Below are 10,000 nucleotides of genomic sequence, written 5' to 3' on the forward strand. Positions count from 1 at the left end.
CACTATTTGGTGAAGTTTGCATAAAGGGGTAAAACATGATTTGCATTTGTGTCATATAATATGTCAAAGAAATGACTTATTACGTTCGGATGCATGGATGGATGGATGGATGGTCAGACGGACAGATGGAAGAATAGACGGACAGACGCACTGGCGCACAAACTAAGCCCATTGTAATAGTTCACACCTATGTATAAGTTGCTCAGTCACTTTGTACCTTAAATATATAAATGAAAATAAGCAAGTATTCAGTCAGTATTAAGCCAACGTGTTATCTTTCTTGAGTATCTAACACGAGTGTAATTCGAGACTCGTCTATTATACCATGTCAAGTCTTGCACAATATAACATTAATTAAGTTTTGTAAGTACAACCAGGTTGCTAAGATGAAGTCGATGGTTTTTGAATTACCAAGTTATTGCTATCGTCTAGTATTACAGGTGAAATAACAAAGGAAAGTCGACTGAAGTGAATTAAAATCGTTTTCTGTTATTGATATAAAAAACACTATTTTTGCTTCTTGTGTCATTCTCTCCCCTACACTGATGTTCATATTAGATCAGAATTCCAGGCAGCTTAACGGTGTGTTAGCTCGGCCTGTTATATTCAGTGAAATGTATGACTGAGGGTGGCTGTTTGTGTTTGTGTGGGGTGGGGGGTGGGGGGGGGGGGTAAGGAGTGCGAATGAACAATAGGAGTTAAAAGCTATAAAAGGGAGTCCATGTGCACACATTTCAATCTTACAAGCCCAAACTTTGCAAATAGTGAAGACTGCAGCCATAAGTACATGTAATGTGACCTTTAACAAGATACATGACTGCAAACTGAATGGAAACAAGGAAACAGTGGTTTAAAGTAATATAAATTATCCGAGTGCAAGATCTGAATGAACATTTGCCAAGAACCTTAATAGGAAGTTAATGACATTTCGACAGAGCAACATTGCAACTCACAATTGTACATGTGTATGACTTAGATTAACATAGACATGATAACATCAAAACACATTTTTTAGACAACTACCCCTTTACACTGTGACACTTGACAACACTTGAGGCTAAAGGTCAATGTTGCCTATGTATTCAGTCTAACGATGATTATTAATTGTCAGTTACTACTCGACTTCAAAATATCAGTTGGTCATTTGTTAAGACACACGGTCATTCAGCATAAAAGATAAGTATAATAGTTTTGACATTTCCGTCCATGCTCTTTAGTTGAAGTGTACAGCGACGGTCTTTACAGGAAACACTAAATCAATTAAGAAAACACTGGGTGCTAAAGCTTTTAATTCAGCACCATGTTCTCATTATTTCTACTTTGTATTGATTCTTATCACCTTATGCTGTGTTTGTATAGACCAGGCCGTGGAAGAAGGTAATGTGACACTCTCGCCTTCGACTAGAAAATCTAGCACGCAGGAACAGCACATTGTATTTCATAACCTAATATTTATCGATATTAATAGACAGACAGACAGACAGACAGACAGACAGACAGTCACAGATAGACAGACAGACAAACAGACAGACAGACAAACAGACATACATACAGACAGACTGACAGACAGACAGACACAGGCACATACATACATACATACATACATACATACATACATACATACATACATACATACATACACACACACATACATACATACATACATACATACATACATACATACATACATACATACATACATACATAAATACATACATACATACATATATACATACATACATACATACATACATACATACATACATATATACATACATACATATGTATATATATATATATATATATATATATGATATGATATGATATGATATGATATGATATGATATGATATGATATGATATGATATGATATGATATGATATGATATGATATGATATGATATGATATGATATGATATGATATGATATGAGATGATATGATATGATGTGATATATAACATATATGTGTCTGTGTTTGTGTCAGTGTACTGACGAGATAATTGTTTGTTAGCAAGACAAAGGCTACTCAGAACTGTTGGAAACCCTTGCGTTTAGATGTCTTTAAAGCTACTGTTTTTCATATAATTATTTATTTATTTATTTATTTACAAATACTTAAATAATATATATGTGTGAATGCCTGTTTATATGTATGTATGTATGTATGTATGTATGTATGTATGTATGTATGTATGTATGTATGTATGTATCTCTGTGTCTGTCTCTCTGCCTCTCTGTGTACACTCATCCATTTTGATTTAGTTATTACAGCTAATATAATATTAGTAGTATACATGTGAACATCAACTGAATGCGTGATTTAGTTTGCTTTTTGAAAAAAAATGTAAGGGGTCTCGTATAACATTACATATAATGACTATTTCATTAGATTGTATCCAGCTATATAGCTAAGGATTCTACATCTGACGACTTAATGCTATTAGGTGTCAATGGAAGTGTAGTTTCTCTTTCGGTAATATAAGATGGAAAATCCGGGACAATGTTTGCTTACTACAATATATGCATTGTTCGATATCATTTATCAAGTATTATCACCTAAGTTTTTACAAGCCTTTACTCTTGTTTTATCAGGAGCGGTATTAACAGTATTACTATCTATTAGAATTACTGGAAGTCAAGAGATATGAACATGTAAATCTTCAAGCAATATTATATTTTCATCTTTCGCAACATTTGTTTTAGCGTTTAATGGGCAGCATCTTGTGTAACGAATGACAACTTATAACTGTGTGTGTCCTCATATCAAACATTGAATGAAACACAGGCTTACATTTCTAACTGAGTCACAATTCAATTCTTTTTTAAATTTGATCTCTTTTCGATTTTGGAAACGCAACCATGATCAAGAATTTGTAAACGTTAATATCACCAGAATAGAAATTTAGAGTGAAATAAAATAACTATATACAAAAACTACTTACCGATGCTTTACGAGCGGTAGACAGGATAAAATAAACGAAACCTTGCCTTTCTTGAAAGTTAAAAGGAACGCTTTTATCACGAAAGTATATATTCAGACCCTTTAACTCAGTGACAATCGTGTACTCTCCTCCCTTTAATGACATAACATTTACACTGAACATGCGCAATGCAACCAACTATGAATATATCAAGTATTTTGAGCAATGTTATGTGTTGATTTTATGACGTGAAATGGGTGTACTTTAAAAAAACATGATTTATTGTGGTTTTAGTTCTTTCAGTTATTGGATCAATTTCAATTTACTTTATTCGTGCATGCCTCGTAAAAATCCAGGTTTGTACTCTAGGTACAGCATAAGGTTACTCAATCGGCTGCTCATTACAAATCACCGGGTAAATTCATGGTCCAATAATATTGACAAAGACGGCAGTAAAATCATAACAATTATCACGCTATTTCGAAAAGTATATTTCTAAGACGCCATATACACTACGCATTATACTAAGATGTTATTTCGCCATCACCTTGTTTGAATGCCACCTTCTCATTTGGTTGGGAATTTCATTCACCGTCTATCTGGAACATTAAATACACAGCAGTCCGCAAATCAATTCCCGGGTTACATTTTTAAAAAGCGATCTATCATTTCTCACTTGATCACTTATGTTGATCAGAATCCATCTGTGTCCCGTAATGTTACATCAGAGGGTTGATTTGATTGCATTGATACGTTGAGTCATAGCAAATTCAAACTGTCTAGTCATGATAACAAAGTCGATACTACCTTTACTACTGAAGTGAATGTTGGAATTCAATCTATCCCATAATATTATATGAATGTTAAATGTATGAATGTTAAATTGACGCATCGCCCAGTACCCAGTTAATTTTTCGGATCATTTTAAAGACATTTCTAAAATAATTACTATGCTAATACATAACCATATATCCTTGCTTTCTATATGACGTTAATGTTTTGTAAAGGTTATTGAATATTTCTTAAGGCTATCGATTATCTCTTAAAGCTAGTGAATATTTCTTAAGATTATTGAGCATTCCTTAAGGTTATTTAATAGTTCATAAGATTATTAGAAAAGACAATCAACAAAGACAAAACATTCCAATGCTCAATAACATTAAGACAGTTTCAACAAAACCTACGAAATATCCATGTAACGTTCTCAAGATTGGATATAGTGTATGTGCATTCCAGTACTCAATCACAGAACTGTAAATAACGTTTGAGGAGCGGGGAGCTGTGTATACGTTCAAATAATGGATTTTCAGCAAGAAGCTTACATTCGGTAATGAGATATTCATATGCAAAATTGGAAGTAAGTATTAGGCATAACCTAAACAATAATATGTACTCATTATTAACTATATTGATAGCTGTTGGAACCATCTATTCAAACAATTAACAAAATTATTTTCATCAAACTTCATATAAGTGATTGAATCATATGTTTTTCTCAAATGACATTTGCAGTTATTTATCTCCGACTACCAGTGGTCTGAGGGTTTGGATACCTGTGTTTTCTCAACTTGATAGTTCATTAATTAACTATTGTTTCACACGCTTCACATGCAAACTGATCCAAAGTGATGCCCGTCGATATATGTAAATATTATATTGAACCGTTTTAATGTAGCATTATTTGTAGTACATGAAAACAGAGATGTGTTTATGCTAGACTTACCACACATTTCCCTTTGAACTGATCAAAGGGAAATGTGTGGTAAGTCTATCATAAATTGGCTTACTTAAAAAGGAGGGCTATCTTGGTTGAACTGCACGTAACACATTATTTGTAAAATGACATTCGTCACAAACAAAGCAGGAACAGTTATAATTCACTATCATGTGAAGCGCCATAAGAAAAGTTTATCTCAAAATGCTATGGATAATATAAAGTTGTCGTCATTCTAACTTAGCATTCGTCAGGTTTGTTGCCTGGACTCTTTTAAAGCTAAACTGAAACGAATGAATGTTTATTGATCGTCAGTTTTACTGAAGCTCCATATTCATTCATTCATTCATTCATTCATTCATTCATTCATTCATTCAGTGTATTTCATTTGACATTTGTGAGAAGATTTAGTTTATCTTAGCAAGAAACGTGTTAGGTATGTATTAGTATAACGACATTACACTTTAAATTCGAATTTTGTTTGTCTTTCCACTAGAAATGTTGAAGCAGCATTATTATAATGCATCACCCGTCTTACTTCTTATACTTTTCCATTTGAAACTATAATATTCTATATTTACATTCCGTCAATGGAATAATGTTGTACTCATGCATTAGTTCGTATATACCTAACACTATACTTTTGTCGTCTGCATGATTTAGTGTGTTCTTCCGCCAAAATGATAAGTTGTGGAATATGAAATATGAAAATTAGTACCATGTGACTAGCCTTTCGGAACATCGTGTTACAGGGATAAGGGAGAAGGTTTACAGATGGAAATCTATCATTATGTACAACACGAATAGCATGAATTGGTGAATTGTATAAATCGAGGTAAACCACAACTATCTATTAACAACACACAACGTCTTCGAAAAAAATTGATTACAACTGTTGTTTCTGAATGATAAAAATGTTTTTAATTGATATAACAACCATTATTATATCAAAACAATAACTTTTTATATGTTTCAAATATATATATGAACAATCCCCTCTTTCAGATACAACAGTTTTTTAAGCAAATTCGTTGTTCATTAAACTTATCATAACCTCTGGAAGTATATGTTAGAGAAACGTAGACTATGGAATAACGATAATACCAAAATAAAAATCAACTGACACAGGAAACTATATCCTCACATTTACTTTTCGTTGTATATTGTTAATAGAGTTTTGTTGTTTTCGTCCATTTATACGTCACGCAAATTCATGTTATTGATGTTTTGCATAATATATAGACTTTCACCTGCAAACCGCCTTCCGTATCCCTGTAATGAACTGTTTAGCAAGGCTAGATACATGATACTAATTTTTCATATTTCATTTTCGATAATATCAAGCTTATCATTTTAACTATCATTATCACTTATCATATATCGGTGTTCTCAGAAATGAAGTTGTCTGCCCAAGGGATTATAAAATGTCAAACTACTTAATAACAGTGCAATTAGAGTTACAGCAATAAATATTCACACATGGTCAGTAGACCGTAACAGCTTTCCCCTTAACTGCATAATCATGTCACGTGGGTGAGCTTACTAATCACACATTGGCATAAGAAACCAACATTATTATATGAATTATCATCATTTTTAGAAAACATTTTTTATAAAATCGCAGCTATTTTAAGGCGAGATAATGAATACGACTGTTATATCAAGGGTTAGTAGGTATAAGACACAAGTAACATTATTTTATGGATCAGTAATTAATAATTGTAAGGGAGATTATTATATATAATTCCATGAAATCCATGTTAGTTTTACGTCATAATAATATTCAACGGACTACAAATTCTCGCCTATTGGCTCAAATTTGTATTAGTTCGCGGAATCCTACCTGGAGCATTATGACGTAAAACTAATATGGATTTCTTGGAATTATATAATGTATAAGTTTTTCCACATATTTTTCTACAATTTTGAATCAAATTTTACGAATACTGCATTGTTTCATCGCACTTTATTCTTCATTGTGCATAAAAAAATGGCGTTATCGCGTGACCTGTTGCGAGGTCAAACTTAACTACAAGGTACAGCTCTTACTGTGCTGTGGTTTCTCAACCAACATTATCGGTTATAACATTACGATGTACATGTAATACCAAATTTAGTTTAAAACGTAACCAAAATTGTCAAAATGCGACTTTTGTTTCGTCATTTTTATCATATTTGCTCGGGATGTGTCAGTTCTGAGCTCTATTAAAGCTCGACGGGAAATCGGAAGTATTAAAGCTTGACAGGCTGCTCCATCGATAATCTACATGATTATTAAAGAGAATAACATTTATTGAATGAAAGTAAAATTACGTCTACGTATATCAGGCTCATGACACCTAAGGATAATTTTAACGTAATGTGTTCATTTACGTTTTGAAAGCATATAGATATTACGATAGCTTGACCGTATCGTAGGATTGACAGGAACACTTGAACAGTAGAGAGAAAAATAGTTCGATAGAACAGGGGTGATATGGGTTTTGGATCTGTCCTGTTTGACGTCACGTACAGGTGAAGATTTGCACGTATTTATGTGACAATGAATGTTAATAGCTAATGTCAAAATTAGTATTTTCGCTCGTAAAGGAGGATAAAATACAACTTGATTATCTGCTGTCGGACCCCCTGTGTTTAGTTTGTCATAAGTTCCTGGAAAATGCCAACTATGTTAAATAAAATTGTAATGGCACATCGGATTTTCTGTGTCTTGGCTCGTAAAGGGACAGGTTAACAACACTGCCATGCGTCAGTAAATGTTTAATTTCATATTTTACTTCTACTCATCTTAGACTAATGTAACTTATGTGTAAGTAGCATATATAGAATAACGTGTCATGTAAGTATCACATTTGAAATTTTCTATTCATTTCAAATCGAATTGGACTGTTTTGGCCACCATGAATATGTAATGTAAAGGAATGATCAGTTTTTACGGCCGGTGACTTCATGTTCTTTTTGTACTTAAAAATTGTGACCCCTTGTGATTCATCCACAAAACAATCCAACCCCCTCCCCCTTTGACAAATAAAAAAACACACTGAACCCCCCTCCCCACATCTGTTGACAAGATATATTCTTCTTGTGCTGGAAGACACTCTAGATTCTCAAAGCACAATACAGCACACTGCATATAGTTAATTTTACTTGTTACATTTACTGTAACAGTAATTTTAAGTGTATCTGGTAAATCTGCTATCCCAAATCCATTGCTTCACGTGTAAAAAGCTCTTTAGACAGGAACCCTATGAGAAGTATGATTGTCTGTTCATTGATATGCAACATATTCATGGTTTAGTAACCAAACGTTCTAGTGTATCTCTTAGATTGAGTGAACTTTTACCATTATAGATTAATTCAGCTAATTGTAAAGTACAATATTAGAAATGGAGTTAATATAATTGTACATTAAACATAGGAGTTTCAGTAAGCGTCATAGAAGGGAGATATTTCACGCTACGTGCGTGCGCGCCTGCTATAAAGCGAGGGGGGAGTTTGGGAGGGGGTGTCCCTCACACGGTAAGAGCTATTTGAAAAATGAACACCATTTGGATGCCATTTAGAGCACCATTCTGAAGTAAAAGACAACTTAATTATATCATAAAAGTATCACTAATTTTAGGGTTTCAAATATTTAAATCATTTCAAGTCATATTGACACAAATAATAATAAAAAAGATCAAGTAGAAAGTGAGAAAAGTTGGGAAAAACATGCACAGTGGATGCCAGTTACCATTTAGAGATACAAATTAATTAATTAATTATTTGAAAGTGTGTCTCTATTGGCTATGTTTGTGTGCAATTCAACATGTTCAGTTCAATTCAATGGAGGCACATATTTTAGAGTCAGTCCATCCAGTAAATTTCAAGGTATTTCATATGATATGATGTGTTACGTGTACAGCTACACATGCAAGGTTTTATATCACTGTGACATGATAACACAATGCAACTCATGGCCTGCAATATTGAGAAGTGCTTAAAAGTGCAATGTTATGACTTCATGTCATATGCTTGGGATGTATCAAGAGACAAAGAGTTTATGTTATATTTGAACGTATATTTATAGCCATTGTTTATGGTTTATTGTATGCACATACATTTGTTGTATGGAAATTTAAGTACAGCAGGGTGGTTCATGATTTCGTTCACTTGTTGAAAATAAGGTGACCCCCCTTTATTCACTTTGTAAAAATGATGACCCCCTTCTTTGAGTCCCAAATTAAGGTGCCTGAACCTTGATCACAACTAGGATACGTCTATATAAAATACTTCAAGATGTAAAAGCAGAAAATCAAACAATACACCATATGTAGTGTGTTCTATATTTAAAATAATACTGTTATAGTTCACGGTTTCCATAGTGTTTGTACATCAACGAGTAAAATATGTTATTAGATTACAATGACGTGTTTTGATATTGTAATATTAAATACACAGTTTTAGATATATTTATAGGTATTTGGTGGCCATACGGAGGTATATTATCAGTATTTATTTTGGATTTTTTATTTATAAAATAATTTTATCATGGCTTCCTACTTGACAAAACAGCATTGCTTAAAGCAAATACATACGTACGAATATACGTAAGTACGATAACTAGAATTTTACACTGTCATTATGCTTTTGCAATATATTGAGTTACAAACAAGAACTTGGCATATGTTGTCTTAACAACTACACTACACTACACTAGACTACACTACACTACACTACATTACACTATACTATACTACATTACATTACACTACACTACACTACACTGCACTGTACTACACTACACTACAATGTGGCAGAGTACAGTATAGATTAGTACTAAACAACACGACACGACACGACACGACACAACACAACACAACACGACACGACACGACACGACACGACACGACATGACATGACACGACACGATACAGGACATTGCAGTATAGAAAATGGAAAAAAAACATGGTAGGGCAGTATGGTGAAGTATTGTACATTACAGTGTACCTCAATGTACACTTCACTACGAAACAGTAAGGATGCTAATAAACTCAGCATATAAATAAATACAGCATAGACTAGCAAAGTACAGTTAGTACAGTACATTACATTAAATTACAGTACAGTATAGTACAGTACAGTACAGTGCAGCACAGTACAGTCCAGTACAGTGCAAATACCATATAGTGATCATTAGACTTAATTAGAGGATTTTTTCTGAATAACATTATTTACTGTGTTCCTTATCAGTAGTAGACTGGGTGTAAGGAGTTAAAGATACATTTAGATAGTACAAATTATTACCTGCATGGTTTGATAGATGCGATAAGTATGTCCTAGGTTTTGTATAGTTCAGAGCAGTGTAAACATAAAGGCCTTTTTAAT

Source organism: Glandiceps talaboti, chromosome 9 (genome assembly GCF_964340395.1).
Source record: "Glandiceps talaboti chromosome 9, keGlaTala1.1, whole genome shotgun sequence".
NCBI classification, from domain to species: domain Eukaryota; kingdom Metazoa; phylum Hemichordata; class Enteropneusta; family Spengelidae; genus Glandiceps; species Glandiceps talaboti.